The sequence below is a fragment of the Amphiura filiformis genome, chromosome 7, assembly GCF_039555335.1.
Source record: "Amphiura filiformis chromosome 7, Afil_fr2py, whole genome shotgun sequence".
NCBI classification, from domain to species: Eukaryota; Metazoa; Echinodermata; class Ophiuroidea; order Amphilepidida; family Amphiuridae; genus Amphiura; species Amphiura filiformis.
In genome coordinates this window covers 56,316,141-56,336,684 of record NC_092634.1, presented here as the reverse complement: position 1 = coordinate 56,336,684, position 20,544 = coordinate 56,316,141, and the positions used below count along the sequence as shown (strand labels likewise).

The window sequence follows — 20,544 nt, the reverse complement described above, 5'->3', positions numbered from 1 at the left end:
GGCTTCATTTCTAGTTTTGAGATGGTTTAGCTTTTCCTTATGTCTCTCTTTGGTTTTGTTTTCGACTGATTTTCGTTTCAGATCCAAGTGAGATTCAACATGGCCGATGACCTCGGGTCGATGTTGAGTGTTTCTAGATCGTTTTTCTGTGATTCTCGCTTTCGTTGTAAACCTCTAATTTTATTGTTTATTACACTAATTCGCTCACCGATTAGACCTTTCTCCGCTTTCTTGATGATATTCCTCGCTTTTCCGTGTTGATCGGGCAGCTTAATTTTGAGGCTTGACGGCGTGATGCCATTATCCTTACAGCGGTGGGTGAATGTTAAATGTTGACGGTGCGGGCCAATTTTTTCTCTGTATTCTCTAGGTCACGTATATGTTTTACTGCCGGTTGTCCATAACGATTTCTGACTACCGTAAACAGATGCATCGGTAGGATTGTAGATCAAATTATTTAGATTTTTGTGTGACAAATCCAATAAAATATACTCACTGACTTGAGCTTTACGCCATCAGGCTGATGGCTACTGATCACGTGATCTGATCCACTGCTAAAACATTTGATCCCGCGGAGTGAGATGCATCCAAACACCGCTGGAAATGCAGTGGACCAGATCACTTGTGATCACTTCATCAGCCTGGATGGCTAAAGCTCAAGTCAGTGAGTATATTTTATTGGATTTGTCACACAAAAATCTAAATAATACAAGTAACTTCATTAATAAAAAATTGAAATCATACTATTACCCGTTATTGAAAATTTTGTTCGATTTATGTGAACCAAAAGAAGCACAGTCGAGTTCAGTTTACCAAAATGGTAGCTCCTGCCTCCTGGTCACCTCAGATATGACGTCAGTATCAAGCTGCTTATTAAACGGTGGATCGGATTGGTTGAAATCAAAGCCACGTTTTTGACCTTACAGGGGTCAGAGATATGCATATTCATGTATGAAAACAGCGATGCGGATATAGTATCATCACCGAGAACTGAGATTTGCGACATTTTCGATGTTTGTACCGGGGAATTTCAGACACGGAGACTCCGCGGAGATTTCGAAAAATTCGTCCAAAGGTAACCAAAGGGTTGGGGATCGCATTTTTAACTATCACTAAATGTTTCGGAATTGAGGTCGGCTAAAAAGTAGACAGTTTCGGGGACTGTAATTGGTGTAGATGTCGCAGGTCGAACAGTGAGCGATAAGTGACCAATTTCATGCTCAGCACAAGTGACTATCTTTACACAGGGTACTTTGCTACTACGAGTCTACGGAAAGTGATGAAAAAAAGGTTTTCAGTTTTGGCTTTGTTTACTCAAGGGCTTTAATTTGATATATAAAATGATGCAGTTTGATGGCAAATTTGAATTCACCTAGCATACCTAATATATGTGCATGTGTGAACAGCATGGAAATTTCATTGTATGTGTCGTAAAGTGTCGAAAAAGAATGTCAGTTTTTATTTTGACATGTCGGATTTAGGGTTATGTCAACAATAATACGACACATACGACAATCGACAACACCTTTTATAGTTAAATATTCTGTCAACTGTATCTTGGACTTTATAGCACTTTAGACATGTAGACTATAAAGAGCAAAATATAAATTATATAAAGGTGAAGGTTAAGCTTACCTAAAAAGTCGGTACTGTTCTGTCAATGACTCAGAACAGTCAGTTCCTTGCCCCATTTGGGTCCAAAACTAACTCATGTTGATCTACACAACATTAACAAATAAACTGGAAGCTTAGTTTTCCCAATAAATAACTTGTTTCCAGAACTTACCACAAAATGCAAAGCAATTCTTGCCCTTTAAACCACTGTGCCGTACTACCAACTTGTTTGGGTGACACGAGTAAACAGCGCATGCGTCAACATTGCAGTTCCGTGTTGCAAAGTAGTCAAAATTCTGAGTCGCAACTTAAAATATGGTCTAATAAAATGCTTATTCATAACATTTACAATATAATATAAGACAAAATTTTGTCTTAGTAAATACTACATTTATCATTTATAACTAATTTTGCTGGACAAATAATTTAATATAATATAAAATTGTAACAAAATACATTTTTTCTGGAGTAACATTTTCCAAAATTTACTCCAGAGGGCAACAAACACCAAAACAATGGCAGCTGTCAGGCTGATTTTGCAGAGTGACTGGGACGAAACTCTTAGGTTTGTGCCATAAATTGCGTAAAATAAAATGGTACCAGTACTATGGTATAATCATTTTCAGTACTGGTGTCAGTTTTATGAACAAAAACAATGTTCATTTGATTCAGAATTTGGAAATGCTGCTGCAGCAAAATCGTAACGAGTCAAGGGGTGCAGAATTATGCAGCTTGGCAAACACAGTCAGAGTCTGTTTCTGTTCTGTAACTTCCCTTGGGAAACTCAGCATAACAGACAAAGTTGCACTTTCGCTAAGCTGGTTAGACAGTTACATTTTAATGATGAGAAACGTTTTACGTAGATTTAATCAGTCATGCTTAGACTTGCTTGCCAGTCCTATATACGCCGTACCCAGGGGGGCCACTCATAAGTTGTAACTTTATGTAAGCATGCGTGTGAATGCGCTTCAGAAAAGCACCCTTAACAAGGACAACCACTGTGTCTTCAAAATGACCCTTAACAAGGATAATGGTTTGTTAACCATACCCTTAACAAGGACAAAGTTACAAGTGGATTAAATCCAACCCTTAGCTTAGCAAGGATGCATGATAAATTTTGAAGACTAAAAACTTAAAAAGACATCAACTTTAAAGGTTTCTTATTTACTGGATTTGGTAGGCTTAGGCCTACTCAGTTATTCAACATAATTATCGCCTGGATTATTAGGGCAGTATATTTTATTAATTATGACGATTGTAGGGGTATAGGAATGTGATTAGATTTCACTACCCTTAGCACGGACACATGGTGTCAAAAATGACACCCTTATTTGCTATAATCAATGATTTTGAGACCCTTAACACGGGCCCGTGGGCCCGTGTTGCAGTAAAAAAAACACCCATATTCGCGTTTTTTGTTCACGCATGCTTACAACTTTTTATATGAGTGGCCCCCCTGGGACGCCGTACCTATGTATATTAAGGGGGTACCACACCCCTGCCCAATTTTGTGCCTATTTTTGCATTTTTCTCAAAAATTATAGCGCATTGGGACAAATAAGATATGTATATTATAGGGGCAACGACTACAACTACTGCACTGGAAATTTTATTTCAGTACAGACAACAGTTTTGGAGTTACAGTCAAAAATGAGGGAAAACCAATATTTGATCAATAAATCAATAACTACTTGCTTTGAGTTGCTGAATTTTCAGTACAGTAGTTGTAATCCTTGCCCCTATAACATACATATCTCACTTGTCACCAATGTGCTATAATTTTGAGAAAAATGCAAAAATAGACACAAATTGGCCAGGGTGTAGTACTTTAAGGACTGGCTTACGCCATTTTGGATGTCAATGGGAAATACACACTTAAATTCAAAATTTAAACATACTATTGGCAAAAGACATTATTACCAAACAATATAGAATAGAAAATTTGACATCATTTTCTCAAAATATTGAAGAAATTTGCTCACTAGACATCGAAAAAGTATGCAATCCAATTCCCGTTCAAACGCGTGAGAAACTGAAAGTGCATAATCCCGACTAGTCATGCTGGCTGCTAGTGGGGATTATTTATGCACTTTCAGTTTCCCACCCCCACGCGTTTGAACGTGAATTGGATTGCGTACTTTTTCAATGTCTAGTGAGCATATTTCTTCAATATTTTGAGAAATTGACTTCGAATTTTCTATTTTATATTGTTTGGTAATAATGTATTTTGCCATATACGTTTAAAGTTGTAATTTTTTGTTTTTGATCGCAAAGATCAGATATTTTCGTTCCCGATTTGAATTCTGAACCCTTCGCAAGGGTGCCGATTTCGGCAGAACTTTGACGATAATTTTGCCTTTTTGGACACTAAAATGCATTCGATCCTTAATTTTGTTTCAACCGAGTCTTAAATTAGCAAGCACAATAAGGTTGGTACCACTTTTATACATTGATGAAATTGTTAAGAATTTTTTTCAAGTTTGTTTATTCTGTTTGATTGTTTACTCTTTCGCTGTCTCTCTATCTGTCTCTATGTCTCCCTGTCTGTCTATGTCTCTGGCTCTATACATGTATGTCTGCCTGTCTATGTCTCTGTCTTAAACTATACCTCTGTATGTGTCTCTTTCTGCCTCTCCCTCTCTGTCTCTCTCCCTGTCTGTCCATGTCTTTCTGTCTATGTCTCTGTCTATGTCTCTCTGCTTGTCTATGTCTCTGTCTATATCTCTGTCTGTGTCCCTCTTTATTTATGTCTCCCTGTCTATGTCTTTCTGTCTGTCTATAACTATATCTCTCTGCCTGTATGTCTCTGTAGATGTTTCTGTTTATGTCCCCCTGTCTAAGGGGTAGGGTGCATACGTAGCCCCCTAATTTTCAAAAATGTAAGCATTGAACTTCTACCTACCCCTATAGTGTTCCACTTCCTAAAAGAACTCCTCATGTGAAATTTGGTTGAAATCGACCATTGTTTAGGGGTCCCACAGGCTGTTCAAAAGTATTTTGCTACTGTAGCACTAAATGCAAAAGGCAGCTATTTGGAATGCAATATATTTATGTAGAAAATGATAGTAGCTGCTTTATGATTCATTCTGCATAACTACCCTGTTCATAGTTTCTGAAAGTTTTTCAAAGTCCTAATTCACAAAATTAAATGCAGAGTAGCTTTGGGCAATTATAAACTACATAGTTACCAATAGCTGCCTTATGCTATATTTCACTGGAGCTTCACATACACAGTAATATATGGCAAAACTGCTACATGAATTTACGCTGAAGTCACAGAACAATGTCAGAAATGGTACTATGCTGCTGCTAAGCACTAACTTAAAAAGGTAGCTTTAAATACCTGGTTGACTGCTTGCATGTTTTTCTTTTTATTGTCATTTTTCTCTTCAGATTTCCACTTCTGAAAGTCTTCTGAAGTTTTGGCATAAGTCTTGTTTATCACATTCAAAGTTGTTACGAGTCGTACTTGACTCAAGGCCAAAATCACCTTTTACCCGAACTCACACGAATGCACAACACAAATACACTGTTTGATTATGCTAACAAAATCTAAGTCTTTCATTGAAAGCGCGTTATTATTGGTACAATATATGACAACAAATGCACAGTATACACAATAATCAAATATAATCACTCTTTATCTATTTTGTACTTAGCCAGCATTCTTCTTCTTGGCGATCACAAAGTTCTTGTAATGTTCTGAACGACTGATGTAATATATCCCTATTCACTTGTCCTGCGACAATCAGCGAAGTCCTTTGTACACTTGCATTGATAACTCCATGTATAAAATCCTTACAGGAAAATGGTGTTCTCCAAACACGTTTACAACTCCTTATGCAATTCTCCTATACTAAACTCCTTGCGCCGTCCTCCTATGCTAAACTCCTTGCGCCTGTTCTCCTATGCTAAACTCCTGCGCAGTTCTCCTATGCTAAACTCCTGCATGCAGTTCTCCAAATTTAACTCCTTGCGCTGCTTTCTCCAAATTTGGTGCTATTTCCACCTTTCACACAATATCTTCAGGAAGCAGGACTGCGATGCAGTTGTCCCCACTTACTTTGACAGTTGCATTGAATCAAAATACCAGACTTCAGCAAGTCGACAGAAGAATATATTTCCTTTCTTGGGAGAATAACGTTCTTTGACGTTTTCTAGATCTTCTCCGACAACACTGGTAAATAGTAGTACTTTGACTACATAAAATATTTCTGGTTTGCAATTTCCTTTCTTTGAAGGAATTGGACTGTAAGCACATTAGCTAGCTAGCCCAGATCAACACTATCAACTGTGTCAATGATAAAGGCTATTGCAGCCTGTCAGATCTGTATCCAGATGATAATAATTGTAACCTTTTCCATAAAGTCCGACACAATCCGCAGTAGACCCTATGTCTTACTTTGGTCCATTTGCGTAGCTCCGCAATAATAATCATAATTTCAGTTTTTTTTTATCTTGTAGCACTGTAGGACTTCTCCATGCCCACATTTGGTAATACTCTCTGAGTACCCAGCTTAATTATTATTGATCTCTTTTTGAGAGATAACTACACCAACCACATATTACAATCACATCGATACAGGTCTGCCTAGAGTTATTGCAAACATTGTGTTTTATCCCCATCTGGGATTTTCCCAATGTTCTAATCATAGACATTAACATTTCACCTTACATCACTTCCTGTGGGTTTTTCCCGTGATGTCATTCTTTTTCTTTATACAGTCTCAGGGATTTCCCCTTGACATAAATAAATAGTCTTCACAAATGATGTTGTTATTTCCATCATATAGGGGTTTTCCAGAAAAGTCTTGGTAAACAAACTATTGCATGATTATAAAGGTAAATTCCCCTAATTTCATGAAATACAATTATACAGGGTACATCACACCCTCCCCCTTAAAAGAAGAAAGTTTGAATGTAATGAAAACTTTCTTAAATGTTTTCTTCTTTTACATCAACTTCAACATATTATTAACTTCGAGTGCTTAACTCAACATACACAGTGACTACTTGTCACACAAGTTCCTTCTTAAAGGAATTTTTGTTTGTAAAAACATACAGAATTTTGATCTGCTTGCTTTCTTGAATCTCTGAACTTTTGTCTGTATGCTTCAGGCACCAGTTCATAGGCCTTAAGGACTGCCTGTTTGACTTCTTCATAATTGTTACACTTCTCTATTGGTAGAGCTGAGTAAGTTTCCTGGCCTTCCCACAAAACTACTTTGTAACAGTAGGGTCCAATGCTCTGGAGGCCATTTCAAATTTGTAGCTACCTTTTCAAAATGTTGGAAATACTCGTCAACATCTTTCTCTCTGAATTTAGGCACCAGCTTTACATACTTTGTAACATCAAACCCTGACTTTGAGGAGAAACTTGATGAGTATTTGTCACCTAGCTTTGCCAACTTCTCTTGTTCAAACTTGTACTTTTCTTCAATTTCTTTTTCTTTCAAATGTGCTTCCATTTGTTTTTCTTTTTCTTCCATTTCCAACTTTTGTTTTTCAAGTTCCAATTTTGCTACCTTTTCCTTTTCTTCTGTTTCTAATTTGTGGTGCTCAAGCGCCATCTTTTCTTGGCGTGCTTTTTCTTCCATTTCTAATTTCTTGTTTTCCATGTCTAATCTTTCTTGTTTTTCTTTATTTTGCATATCTAGCTTTTGCATGTCCAACTGCAATTGCATTTTCATTTTTTCCATTTCCACCTGAACTTCTAGTTCTTTCAACTTTACTGCATCCCCGATTTCAGTTTTGACCTCTTTTCTCTTCTCCAAAATGGATTCTTCAAAATACTCTTCATCAACCAAAACATCAATTAAGGCATTTTTGATTATTTGTTTTCTGTTGGCTTGCTTTACATCCAATTCATAGTATTTTGCAAATGCTAATAAAGCAGGCTTCTTCAACTCATCAAACTTCTCCCAATTTATAGTTTCAAGAAACTCTTCTGCTTTGAACTCTGTCATACTGTACTTTCACTTTCAAGACTTAGTAAATTAATGTCAACTTTTTTGTACAGTGTATTTCCCGGACGAGCCCCCAATTTTGTTACGAGTCGTACTTGACTCAAGGCCAAAATCACCTTTTACCCGAAGTCACACGAATGCACAACACAAATACACTGTTTGATTATGCTAACAAAATCTAAGTCTTTCATTGAAAGCACGTTATTATTGGTACAATATATGACAACAAATGCACATACACAATAATCAAATATAATCACTCTTTATCTATTTTGTACTTAGCCAGCATTCTTCTTCTTGGCGATCACAAAGTTCTTGTAATGTTCTGAACGACTGATGTAATATATCCCTATTCACTTGTCCTGCGACAATCAGCGAAGTCCTTTGTACACTTGCATTGATAACTCCTTGCGTATAAAATCCTTACAGGAAAATGGTGTTCTCCAAACACATTTACAACTCCTTGCATGCAATTCTCCTATACTAAACTCCTTGCGCCCGTCCTCCTATGCTAAACTCCTTGCGCTGTTCTCCTATGCTAAACTCCTTGCGCAGTTCTCCTATGCTAAACTCCTTGCGCAGTTCTCCAAATTTAACTCCTTGCGCTGCTTTCTCCAAATTTGGTGCTATTTCCACCTTTCACACAATATCTTCAGGAAGCAGGACTGCGATGCAGTTGTCCCCACTTACTTTGACAGTTGCATTGAATCAAAATACCAGACTTCAGCAAGTCGACAGAAGAATATATTTCCTTTCTTGGGAGAATAACGTTCTTTGACGTATTCTAGATCTTCTCCGACAACACTGGTAAATAGTAGTACTTTGACTACATAAAATATTTCTGGATTGCAATTTCCTTTCTTTGAAGGAATTGGACTGTAAGCACATTAGCTAGCTAGCCCAGATCAACACTATCAACTGTGTCAATGATAAAGGCTATTGCAGCCTGTCAGATCTGTATCCAGATGATAATAATTGTAACCTTTTCCATAAAGTCCGACACAATCCGCAGTAGACCCTATGTCTTACTTTGGTCCATTTTCAGTAGCTCGAAATAATAATCATAATTTCAGTCAAGGCTGAACTTGTAGCACTGTAGGAATCCTCCATGGCCACACTTTGTAATACTCTCTGAGTACCCAGCTTAATTATTATTGATCTCTCTTTTTTTGAGAGATAACTACACCAACCACATATTACAATCACATCGATACAGGTCTGCCTAGAGTTATTGCAAACATTGTGTTTTATCCCCCATCTGGGATTTTCCCAATGTTCTAATCATAGACATTAACATTTCACCTTACATCACTTCCTGTGGGTTTTTCCCGTGATGTCATTCTTTCTTTATACAGTCTCAGGGATTTCCCTTGACATAAATAAATAGTCTTCACAAATGATGTTGTTATTTCCATCATATAGGGGTTTTCCAGAAAAGTCTTGGTAAACAAACTATTGCATGATTATAAAGGTAAATTCCCCTAATTTCATGAAATACAATTATACAGGGTACATCACAAAGTATCAACATTATGAATATGAGCAGATGCTTGGTATGCAGCAAAGTTAGGCCAGCTTTTAACATTCTCTGTGAGAAACTCATGGTCTATTTGTAAAACTTGCAACCTTTTGTGAACCATTAATCTTGGTTGACTAGATCAGCAAGGGTAGGCATTTGGGAAATTTGGGCTTCCCAAACCCAGTACCATAAATTCCATAATGATCACTTGGTGCATGCATTACTTCCTGAGGCTTAACAGCCAAGAGTCTGTCAGCTAATGCTTATTTCTCTTCTTTTGGCACAACACTACTGAAAAGTGCACATGGTACTATCTCTGCATTGAGGTGCAGAGATGCCTTCAGCCTTTGGAAAGCTCTGATTTCACTTCTTGAAACCACAGGATCTACGGCCTCTAACATTAACAAAAAGTTGTACCGTACTCAAGTTATTCCATGGTGCATTGACAGCAGACTTGCATGTAAACCACCACAATCTGCTATAGATAAGGGTAGCAACTATCACTAAGTCCCTCACTCTTGGCAATTGTTGTCTTGTTGTAATTGTTCCTTGGGGAAGTTGAGAATTTTAAAATTCCAGCAGACAGATCTTTATGGCATCATATAGAAGCTTGGCCATCCAACATGCTTTGTGTAGTGCTCGGGGGTGCCTAAAATTCACTTTGTCCTTGCCACCTAAAAATACATGACATAGTTCCACAAACTCCTGATGATGATCATCTTTTGAAGGCCTAATTCAGGGGTTAAGGTTTTCTGAGCACTAGCTCTCCAAAATCCCCAAGCTTCTGCTATCTTGTGCTTTCTAGAATCATAGGCTCACCACGACAGGCTTTCGAGACAGTGTATACTGATCTTTTGTTGAAAAAGCTCACCGATGTGATGGAGGATCCCCAACATCCACTCCACCATCGCTTGTCATATCACCATAACTCAAAATCTGGTCGTATGCAACTGCAGCGTGCAAATACAGACAGGTACCTGAACTCATTTGTTCCTCAAGCTATTTTTTATCATAACTTGAAGTACCGTCGTTAATTTATGTTTTCATTCCATTTCTAGGGAGTACCCTTGAATTACATTTTGCTTATAATAACTGTTTTTGTATAATGCTTGTTCTCTAATATAATGTAGTTTTATGATCTCATATGTGCATGTAATTTCCAGAAATGGATTAATAAAGTTTAACTTGACTTGACTTGACTTCTCAATGGGGAAAGGTTCAACTATAAAGTAAAGATGCTGATCATTCTTGTATGGCAGTAATTCAAAGTACTTGCGAAATCGCGAGAAAAGAGAGACAACTTTGAGACCTCAATCTTTATAGTCATTGAACACATGAGTATAATTTCGTCAATATGATGCCTACAACCTGACCACAAGTAGGAGTGCACGCTTAAGGTGTTGCTGAATGAATGGTCACACAGGCTGCTGTCACATGTTAGACTCTGTTGCTTCCAGTCAGTGTCAAATACCATGTTAACTTTCAGAGAAATGAACAGGAAATCAAAATTTCATGAACAGTACTTACACATGTGAAAAATAGGCCTAAAATCACACACTTCTCCCATGAAACCTATTAAAATACATATGGCAGCTATTATTTTGTACATATTAATAGCCTTAAAAAGCTGCTTTATGTATTTTCCCTTTATTCTATTTCAACAAGTGATAACTAATGAACTCACAGCATTATTCAAATAACACAGAGAAGGCAGCTATTACATTTGCAATACATTAATGAAGCATTTACAAATAGCTGCCTTATGAACATAGGCAAGGAAGAGGATTCTGAACTTTGGGCTCCCCGTGGGACCCCTAAACGACTTTCAATTTCGTTTAAATTTCATAGGGGGATTTTTTTAACCAATGGAACATTTAAAGACTAGGTAGAAGTTAATTGGTAACTATGAGGGCTATTAATCATATCATTTTGTCTATGTCTCTGTCTATGTCTCTGCCTCTTTATGTCTCTGTCTATATCCCTGTCTGTGTCTCTCTCAATCTGTGTCCCTTTCTATCTATATCTCCCTGTCTGTCTATGTCTTTCTGTCTATGTCTCTGTCTATGTCTCTCTGCCTGTCTTTGTCTCTGTCTATGTCTGCATCTCTATCTGTGTCCCTGTGTCTCTGTCTATTTGTCTGTCTATCTTCCTGTTTATGTCTCTGTCTGTAGATGTCTATGTCTGTATTAAGGCTGGCATTTTGGCGGGCTAGCGGGTACCCGCCGAGATTACATTTTTTTTTTTTTTTTTTTTTTTTTTTTTTGGTTTTGTAGTGTCCCTGGGCTAGACCTAAATGCTAGGATCATTCATGGTTGACCTAAAAAAAAAATTTTTTTTTTAAATTTCAAGATATTTTGTATTTTTAATATGAAAATTGATACTTTGTATAGTAGGATCAAAATATGACACAGCTACCCCTAACCCCAAAAAAATTGCAACAGAAGCTTTTTTGGTATTTTCTTGTAGTATAAGGTCTAATGAATAACATATCAAAAGTTTACACAAATTCAACTTGGGCGAGGGGTCCAACAGTGACGTAATCAAAATGGCCGCCAAAAGCTGGAAAAATACCCATTAATCTACTGATTTCATCCATTTTTCACTCGTTTTTGTGGGTTCCACTGCTGACAACCTTGTTCAGATGTACATTACTGAATGTAGCAATGAATCTTTATATTGTGGTATTCAGATTGATCGATTTTACAGCCATAATGAATTTCAAAATGGCCGCCAGTTTGGTATTTTGGCATATGAAATCAAATCATGCACGTAATTGTAAGGCTGAAACTTAAAGCGTTGGATTTTCTAAAATAGCCAATATCCTTTGCACCCATATTCGCATTAAATTTTCTATAGAGGTAGACATACGAACCAAATTAGCAGCAACAGCGAATTTCAAAATGGCCGCCATTTTGGTATGATAGCTTATTGACTTAAATTATACACGTATTGCAACTTGAAACTTAAAGCGACATAAATTCTAAAATAACCAACATCCTATGCACCAATAGTACCATTAAAATTATACTTTTAAGTAGGCATACATTGTATGTACCAATTTGGAGCCATATAGCATTTCAAAATGGCTGTCAGCTATAATCACCATTATAAAAATCAATATGTTGCTTACAGTATATTCTTGAAGTAAACAAAATTCATCTTGCTATTCCACGATGCGATGCCTTTGTTTACAGTGGTATACATCGACCACATGTATGTTGTTATTAGTTATCATCATCATCTGAGAATAGTTCCTGATCCATGTTCTCACATTAGCCTATGTGTGCACATGCTCCAGTGCAATTGAGTCCATTCTTTATGCAGCTACATTTCATTGTGATGCATTCTGTAGAACAATTGCATCGAATCATCTTCAGCAATGATTCTGGCGCTGGACTTCTTTTCATCATGAATGGAACACCTTGAAGAATCCATCCCCAGTCAATTGGATGCATACCATCACTTTTACACATCCACTGCATGCCCTATACATGTAGATACATACTCCCGGAGTGACGCTTGGTAGCAGAGGTTGTGGGTGGAAGTCTTTCAGGTTAAACAAAGCTCTTTGCTGTGCATTTTTTTTGGAAAGAAACCGGCAGCGTAAGGATTCCAAAGACTCTGATTGCTGACCATTAAACAGGGACACCATTGCTTTGCAGCCTTCACTTTATACATATTCTTGATCCATATTGGGAGTGCGAAATGCCTTGGAACAAACTTGTAATACAGGATGACCATTGATGGTTTTGTTAAATACAGACTTGCCTACCAGGCTACCACAAATATTCTTGAAGTAGTGTCACAACCTGAAAACGCATGGGCCAACAACAAATCCGAACATATGTCATAACTGAGTAAGCGGTTCGGAACCTTGATATCATATACATATGGTTTATCATTGTCAGACCGAAAGTACAAGTCCTTACAGTCCTTTTCTGCAAAATGAAGAAGTAATACCAACAGATGTGTCTTCTCCAATTAGGGTTGTTAACTTAAATGATGCCATTGCGACTGCTGCTTTCATTGTATCAATATCGACATCTCCATCAGCGTGGATCAGATGACATCCTTTCTGTTCCATACAGTCCCCAAAGTATCAATCAAAGACAACCGTGGCCTTGCCATAGTGATCAAATGTGAAAGATGCATAATTATCAGAAGAGAACTCCATCAAGAACATAGTGATCACTCAGTCCTTGGAACTGTCTCAGGGGCATCACCCTCTGATAAGTGAGTCACATGCAAAACCAGTTCAAAGTAGGTAAACAAAATGGAAGGACATGCTGACTTTTCATATAGCTACAAACAGAAGGCTAGAGTCAAGACCCTTGCATCTGCACGGACTGTCAAGGTCACTGATGACCAAACCATTGATCCAGCTCTGTTGTTTCAAAAGTTTCTGGTTTCCAGATAAAGCACCACTACTACAAGCCATACAGGATCATGTGTCCTCATCAGAGGCTGATGGCCCTGATCACTATGTTCCTGATGGAGATTCTCTTCTACATCGCTTGAAGTGGACAGAAGGAAGCACCTATAGTTCCCTTGCTGATATAATTAATACATCTTTCACATTTGATCACTATGGCAAGGCCACGGTTGTCTTTGAGAGATACACTGGTGGACAAAACACAAAGGATAACACGAATCAGCGCCGCAAGAGTCGGGTTGCAAATAAGGTAGACATATCAGATGCTGGCAATTTGCTGGCAAAAAAAATGATCTGAACAAACAGACACTCATTAACTGGGGAGCGTATGCAACAGAAAGGATGCCATGTGATCCACGCTGAAGGAGATGCATATGTTCCGAAGCGCTTACTCAGTGATGACATTTGTTTGGATGTGTTGTTTGCCCATGCGTTTTCAGGTTACAACACTACTTCAAGAATATTTGGGGTAGGCATGAAGTCTGTATTGCACAACATTATCAATGGTGATCCTGTATGGATCAAGAATATATAGAAAGTGAAGGCTGCAAAGCAATGGTGTCCTTGTTTAATGGTCAGCAATCAGAGTCTTTGGAATCCTTATGCTACAGGTTTCTTTCCAAAAAAGTTTGCCCAGCAGAGAACTTTGTTAAACCTGAAAGACTTCCACCCACAGCCTCTGCTGCAATGCTTAACTCTTGGAGAACGTACATCTATATCTGACTGGGGATGGATCGTTAAGTGACAAATTTTTCCATTCATGATAAAAAGAATTCCAGCACAAGAATCATGGCTGAAGATGACTCCATGCAATTGTTCTACAGGATGCATCACAAAGAAACTTTTCTGAGATGATGATGATGATGATGATGATGATGATGATGATGATGATGATGATGATGATGATGATGATGATGATGATGATGATGATGATGATGACAACTAATTCCAACATACATACAATGTGGTCGATTAATACTACTGCAAACAAAGGAATTGCATCGTGGTAAATATGGCTACCAAATTGGTACATATGCCTACTTGAAAGTATAATATTAATGTTGGTTATTTCAGAATTTCTGTCGCTTTAAGTTTCAAGTTACAATACGTGCATAATTTAACCCAATAAGCCAACATACCAAAATGGCGGCCATTTTGAAATTCACTCTTGTTGCCAATTTGGTTTGTATGCCTACCTCTATATAAATTTGAATGGGAATATATGTGCAAAGGATATTGGCTATTTTAGAAAATCTAACGCCTTAAGTTTTGCCTTACAATTACGTGTATGATTTCACTTCATAAGCCAAAATACCAAAATGGCAGCCATTTTGAAATTAATTATGGCTGTCAAATTGCTCCATCTGAATACCACAATTTAAAGATTCATTACTACATCTAGTAATGTACTTCTGAACAAGGTTGTTACCAGTGGAACCCACAATAACGAGTGAACAATGGATAAAATTAGTTGATTAATGGGTATTTTTTCAGCTTTTGGCGGCCATTTTGATTACGTCACAGTTGGACCCCTACGCCCAAGTTGAATTTTGTAAACTTTTGATATGTTATTTATTAGACCTTATACTGCAAGAAAATACCAAAAATCCTTCTGTTGCAATTTTTTTGGGGTCCTGTGGTAACTTTACTCTACTATTGTATTCATGTCATAGTCTATTAATGATTTCAAAATGCATTGAATTTGAATGCATTTTGCAAAAAATTCCAAAAAAAAAATAATGATTTTTTTTTTTTTTTGGAATTTCGGGTACCCGGTTACCCGCCCGAAAAATTCGCCGGGTACCTGGGTACAAAATTACCCGAAAATGCCAGGCCTAGTCTGTATCTCCCTGTCTGTCTATGTCTTTCTGTCAGTCTATGTCTCTATGTTGGTCTATGTCTCTGTCTATATCTCTGTCTGTGTCTCTCTCTGTCTGTGTCCCTCTCTGTCTGTGTCCCTCTCTGTCTATGTCTCTCTATCTGTCTTTCTGTCCATGTCTTTCTCTCTATGTCTCTCTGCCTGTCTCTGTCTCTATGTCTGTCTATGTCAATGTCTATATCTCTGTGTCTCTGTCTGTCTATGTTTCTATCTGTCTATGTCTCTCTGTTTGTTTCTGTCTGTCTCTATCTTTCTGTTTTTATCTGTCTATGTCTCTCTGTCTCTGTATATTATTCTGACAGGCATATTAAGTGTGATTAGAATGCTCAAACTTGTAAGTTGTCTATATTACTTTCAATCTATCTCAAGTTACTGGTAATAAATTAACAGGTGTTGACTGATGAAGGGGATATACTTAACATCATTAAAGGCACCATCAGTGATGGCTGCAAAGATGCAAAAATATTGGACATTTATAACAATCATACAACTTCAGGGACTGTCTTTTGATAGTTGCAGGAGAGCATTTAAAATAGCTCTTCTTCGAGCCTTCAAGGAGAGCTGTTTAGAGCATTTAGAATAGAATGTAAGGAGAGAATGGTCAAGTAAGGAGAGCTAAAGATCACTCTCCTATATCTGATTTTAATGAGAGCATAAGAGAATGATTGCACTAGCTGCCCTCAAAAGGCAGTCCCTGCAACTTTGCATAAAACTTCACTAATGTCTGTTTCAAAGTATTGACCAAAATATTTAACATTTTCATACAGGAAGGGCTTTGTCAATTTTGATAACAGAAAACTTTGATATCTTCTTTTTATGGTATGGGTTTTACCATGTCTTTTCTCAAGGGAAAAAATACTGTCAAAATAGTGTCATGTTTTGCCATCCTCGAACAGTCCCCTCACATTTCCAATATACAATGACCTATACTGCTTGTGAAAATACCAACCCTCAGTGGCGTAGATTTCTTTTTGACATTGGGGGATGGAGTTGAAAATAATTTCTTGTAAAGTTGTAGTACATGTATAGTGAATCCAGCTCCTTTTGGTGACAGAATAAGTTTATGGTACAAATTCGCGCGAAGCGCACAAACAATTTTGCCATATTGAAGCTAAACTTATGAAATGTGGTGCAAAAATTGGTACTTTTGGGGATAAAATGGCCAAATATGAAACCCACATACAGACGTCAACATTGGGGGGATGAATGTATGGACCATCCCCCCTGGCAAAATATTGGGGTGGATTTACCCCCCCCTCGGATCTACACCTATGCCACCCCTAATAACTAACCTTCCTTGAAAAATATGCACTTTAATTTTTGTTCCATATGAAATTTAGTTTGTTTTAGTCATAATATTTCACAGGGCGAAATGACAAAAATATAGGCTTTAATTTCTAGCACTGATACCAAAATCTCAATTTTGCTAGATGAGGTTTATGATCACAACATTTTGCTTTCAAATTTCATTAACGCTAATTGGTAATCGGTTCAGGAAGGTTCCAGGACATATACAAAAAGATAATAAAGTAGATTCATTTACCCATTAATCATAGCTGGTAAAATAATCAGGTAACTTTAGCTTTCCCCAAGTGTGCTATATGTCTTTGCCTCTGATAAACAAAAAAGCAACAAAGTAACGGGATGAAATTACATTTTGTCCTCGTCTGATCTCAAATTTATATATTATGTGGCACTTTATGATCTTTTAGTTTTATGCATAAAAATTGCACATGATTATTTGAAAAAGGTGGCATCTGCTTTATATTGGCCCAAAACTTTGTAATCTTTCACACAAAAAACACAATACAGTGGGTTTACACATAAGGGGGTGGGTGGGTGGGTGTGAGAGAGAGAGAGAGTCTGCTGGGATAAGTGCATATGTGACACAATCTGGTGCATGGGGGCCAAAGGTGGCAAATTTTAAATTGAGATAAAGGCAAAAGTATGGAGTAAAAAAAACAGTAAAATACATTAAAAAAATACATATCACAAAGCTTCAGAACTTTAGAACCAAGTATGCTAGACCTTTGGTGTCTTTAGTATATGATAGCCTAAGGTAATAATTACAGTAACTCAATTTTCAAAAATACCTCCTTTGGCCCCCATATACTAGAGCAAATCATGTCATATATATGCATTGCTATTACTTCCAAGAACTTACACATGTATGACAACACCCCAACACAACATTCGGTCTTCAATTATCTCCAGTTAGTACTAAATAAATGATTAGGATTGAGATATAAGTTTCATTTGGTAGACCTTGGTAATATTTCTTAATCCCAAAAAATTAGTGCTGTATTTGTCTAGAATGGGGATTAATAGGACTTGTAATATAAGCAGGGTGTGAAGCCTAAGGTGCACTATTCATTGTATTTGTCTAGAATGGGGATTAATAGGACTTGTAATATAAGCAGGGTGTGAAGCCTAAGGTGCACTATTCATTTCCTTATCTTGTTATCTATGCCCGTGCAACGGGGCATAGATATTGTATTTGTTGTGTTTAGTCTTCGACTTCTTCGCCTTCTCCTTCATCTTCTTAAGACCACGCCTTTGCACTCCTCTAGCTCTAGAACTAAAGTAGCCTCGGGGCCCATACTTGGTATAGTGATGGCCCATGACCCCAGGAAATTTAGTAGGGTAGTCTCGACCCCAGAGGTCAAAGGTCACGGGCTACAGGGGCCAATATGTGAAAAATTTCAAACAGCTCTAGCTCGAAAACTACAGCGCTCTCATGGTTTATACTTGGTACAATGATGGCCCATGACCCCTAGAAGTAACCTATGGTAGCCACGACCCCAGAGGTCAAAGGTCATAGGCTACAGGAAGCAATATGTGTAAACTTTTAAAACAGCTTTAGCTGAAGAACTATAGCGCTCTCAGGGTTCATACTTGATACAATGATGGCCCATGACCCCTAGAAGTAACCTATGGTAGCCACGACCCCAGAGGTCAAAGGTCATAGGCTACAGGAAACAATATGTGTAAACTTTTAAAACAGCTTTAGCTGAAGAACTATAGCGCCCTCATGGTTCATACTTGATACAATGATGGACCATGACCCTTGGATATTTTTTTTTGAGGTAACATCGACCCCAGAGGGCAAGGGTCATGGGCTACAAGGAGCAATATGTGTAAAATTTCAAACAGCCCTAGCTCAAGCACTACAGCGCCCTCAGTGTTCATACTTGGTACAATGATGACCCATGACCCTAGATGTATTCTGTGGTAGCCGCAACCCCAGAGGTCAAAGTTCAAAGGCTTTAAAAAGCAAACTAGGTACGACCTATTAACACGGTGTAGCACAATAGGTAGTATTTTGTTATCTACCTGTGTTTGCAATGATAAAGTGAGGGTCTGGTGGGGTATTAAAGAAAGTGTGGTCCAATCTTGTGGTGTTTCAGAGAGAGTGATGGTCTGGTGGAGTATATGAGAGAGTGAGGGTCTGATGGGGTATAGAGAGAGTGTGGTCCAGTCTGGTGGTATTTTAGAGAGAGTGATGGTCTGATGGGGTATAAAAAGAGAGTGAAGGCTTGGTAGGGTATTAGAGAGAGTGTGGGCCAGTCCAGTGTTATGAGCATTATATGTATATCAAATGAAAGCTTAAAACAAGTGCTTTCACATGGTGCTCAGTGCTCACCAAGTTTTCATTTGTGAATAGAGGAAGGGGGTTAGGTGTGGTCACGGGCATAGATATTCGTGTTTGGTAAAACACATTACTGTGGCATCTAGTTTCTTTTTTCTCTTAATTTTCCAACAAATTTTAGTGACATAAATTTGTATGTTATTATCTTGCAGGCAATGTGAAGGACAAGCATGGGTTACCTGCAAAACAGTTGGTGAGTAGTAAACATCTTAAAGCACCTTGAGTCCCTGCAGTAAATTCCTATTACTTACAATGGGTACCGTTAGTAAATGAGTTTAGTGAAATGATTTCGAGACTTACAAAGCTTCGTAAGTTTAGTGAAATGAACCCCTGGACCACAAATAGCCTTTTGATCAACAACAAAAAAATGGACCTAAAATTGTGCCACGTATATTTTAAATATATTTGCCATAGAAATGATGATGTAACAATAGCAATTTGTTCAAACAGTTTTTGAATATTCTGCACTGCACTAGTATGTTCATGCATTGAACCATAGATGTCAAAGAATAAAGGGATAAAGACCTGGATTGTAATTCTATAGAATATTTATATTGTGCTGATCACTCGCACCTGTAAGATCAGTATCTTTGAAAAGAGCTGTATTTAAATGAGGATGATTCTGTCATCAGTGTCAATATTGTGGTGTTAACTGTGCATGCATATTTGTGTATTATCCAGGTGGTTGTTATTTTCGCCCAAATTTCATCATTTGTACTATTTTTACTCCATTTGGGGGGTATTTTGATACTTATGAGTTCATGAAACTTTTAAAGCCACTATTTTAATGCTAGTATAGCAGTTTGATCAACTTAAGACCAATTTGACCACAGGCAGGTGAAGCTATAAAGACATTTGTTTCATCTATTTTTCAAAATAGTAACACATTATCTATCCTGATACGTAGGTGAACCAGGCATTCAAGGAGAGCTCAAATCTCATGGTCCAGATTCCAATGGTGTACCTCAGGTATCAGCTTCAGAAGGCTTCACAGTGTCAGAAGTAACCAAGGTATGTATTCTGTACTGATAATGGGCCTACCTAGGAGAGCCTGGCATTCAAGGAGAGCTCAAATCTCATGGTCCAGATTCCAATGGTGTACCTCAGGTATCAGCTTCAGAAGGCTTCACAGTGTCGGAAGTAACCAAGGTATGTATTCTATACTGATAATGGGCCTACCTAGGAGAGCCTGGCATTCAAGGAGAGCTCAAATCTCATGGTTTAGATTCCAATGGTGTACCTCAGGTATCAGCTTCAGAAGGCTTCACAGTGTCAGAAGTAACCAAGGTATGTATTCTGTACTGATAATGGGCCTACCTAGGAGAGCCTGGCATTCAAGGAGAGCTCAAATCTCATGGTTTAGATTCCAATGGTGTACCTCAGATATCAGCTTCAGAAGGCTTCACAGTGTCAGAAGTAACCAAGGTATGTATTCTGTACTGATAATGGGCCTACCTAGGAGAGCCTGGCATTCAAGGAGAGCTC

General features: G+C 37.8%; 1 protein-coding gene and 1 long non-coding RNA gene across 2 annotated transcripts in view; one reads left to right on the top strand and one right to left on the bottom strand.

The window, feature by feature from the left end:
- LOC140157368 (WD and tetratricopeptide repeats protein 1-like) overlaps positions 1-1,884 on the bottom strand; it is a 34,477-nt gene extending 32,593 nt beyond the window's left edge. Inside the window, 1 exon segment of the mRNA XM_072180537.1 lies at positions 1,787-1,884. The gene's annotated coding sequence lies outside the window, so the exon portion shown is untranslated.
- Positions 1,885-2,112: 228 nt separating this feature from the next.
- LOC140157367 (uncharacterized) lies at positions 2,113-20,079 on the top strand. Its single transcript, XR_011859669.1, has 3 exons — positions 2,113-2,179; positions 19,212-19,252; positions 19,967-20,079. It is a non-coding gene; the product is annotated as an uncharacterized lncRNA (long non-coding RNA).
- Positions 20,080-20,544: the final 465 nt, after the last annotated feature.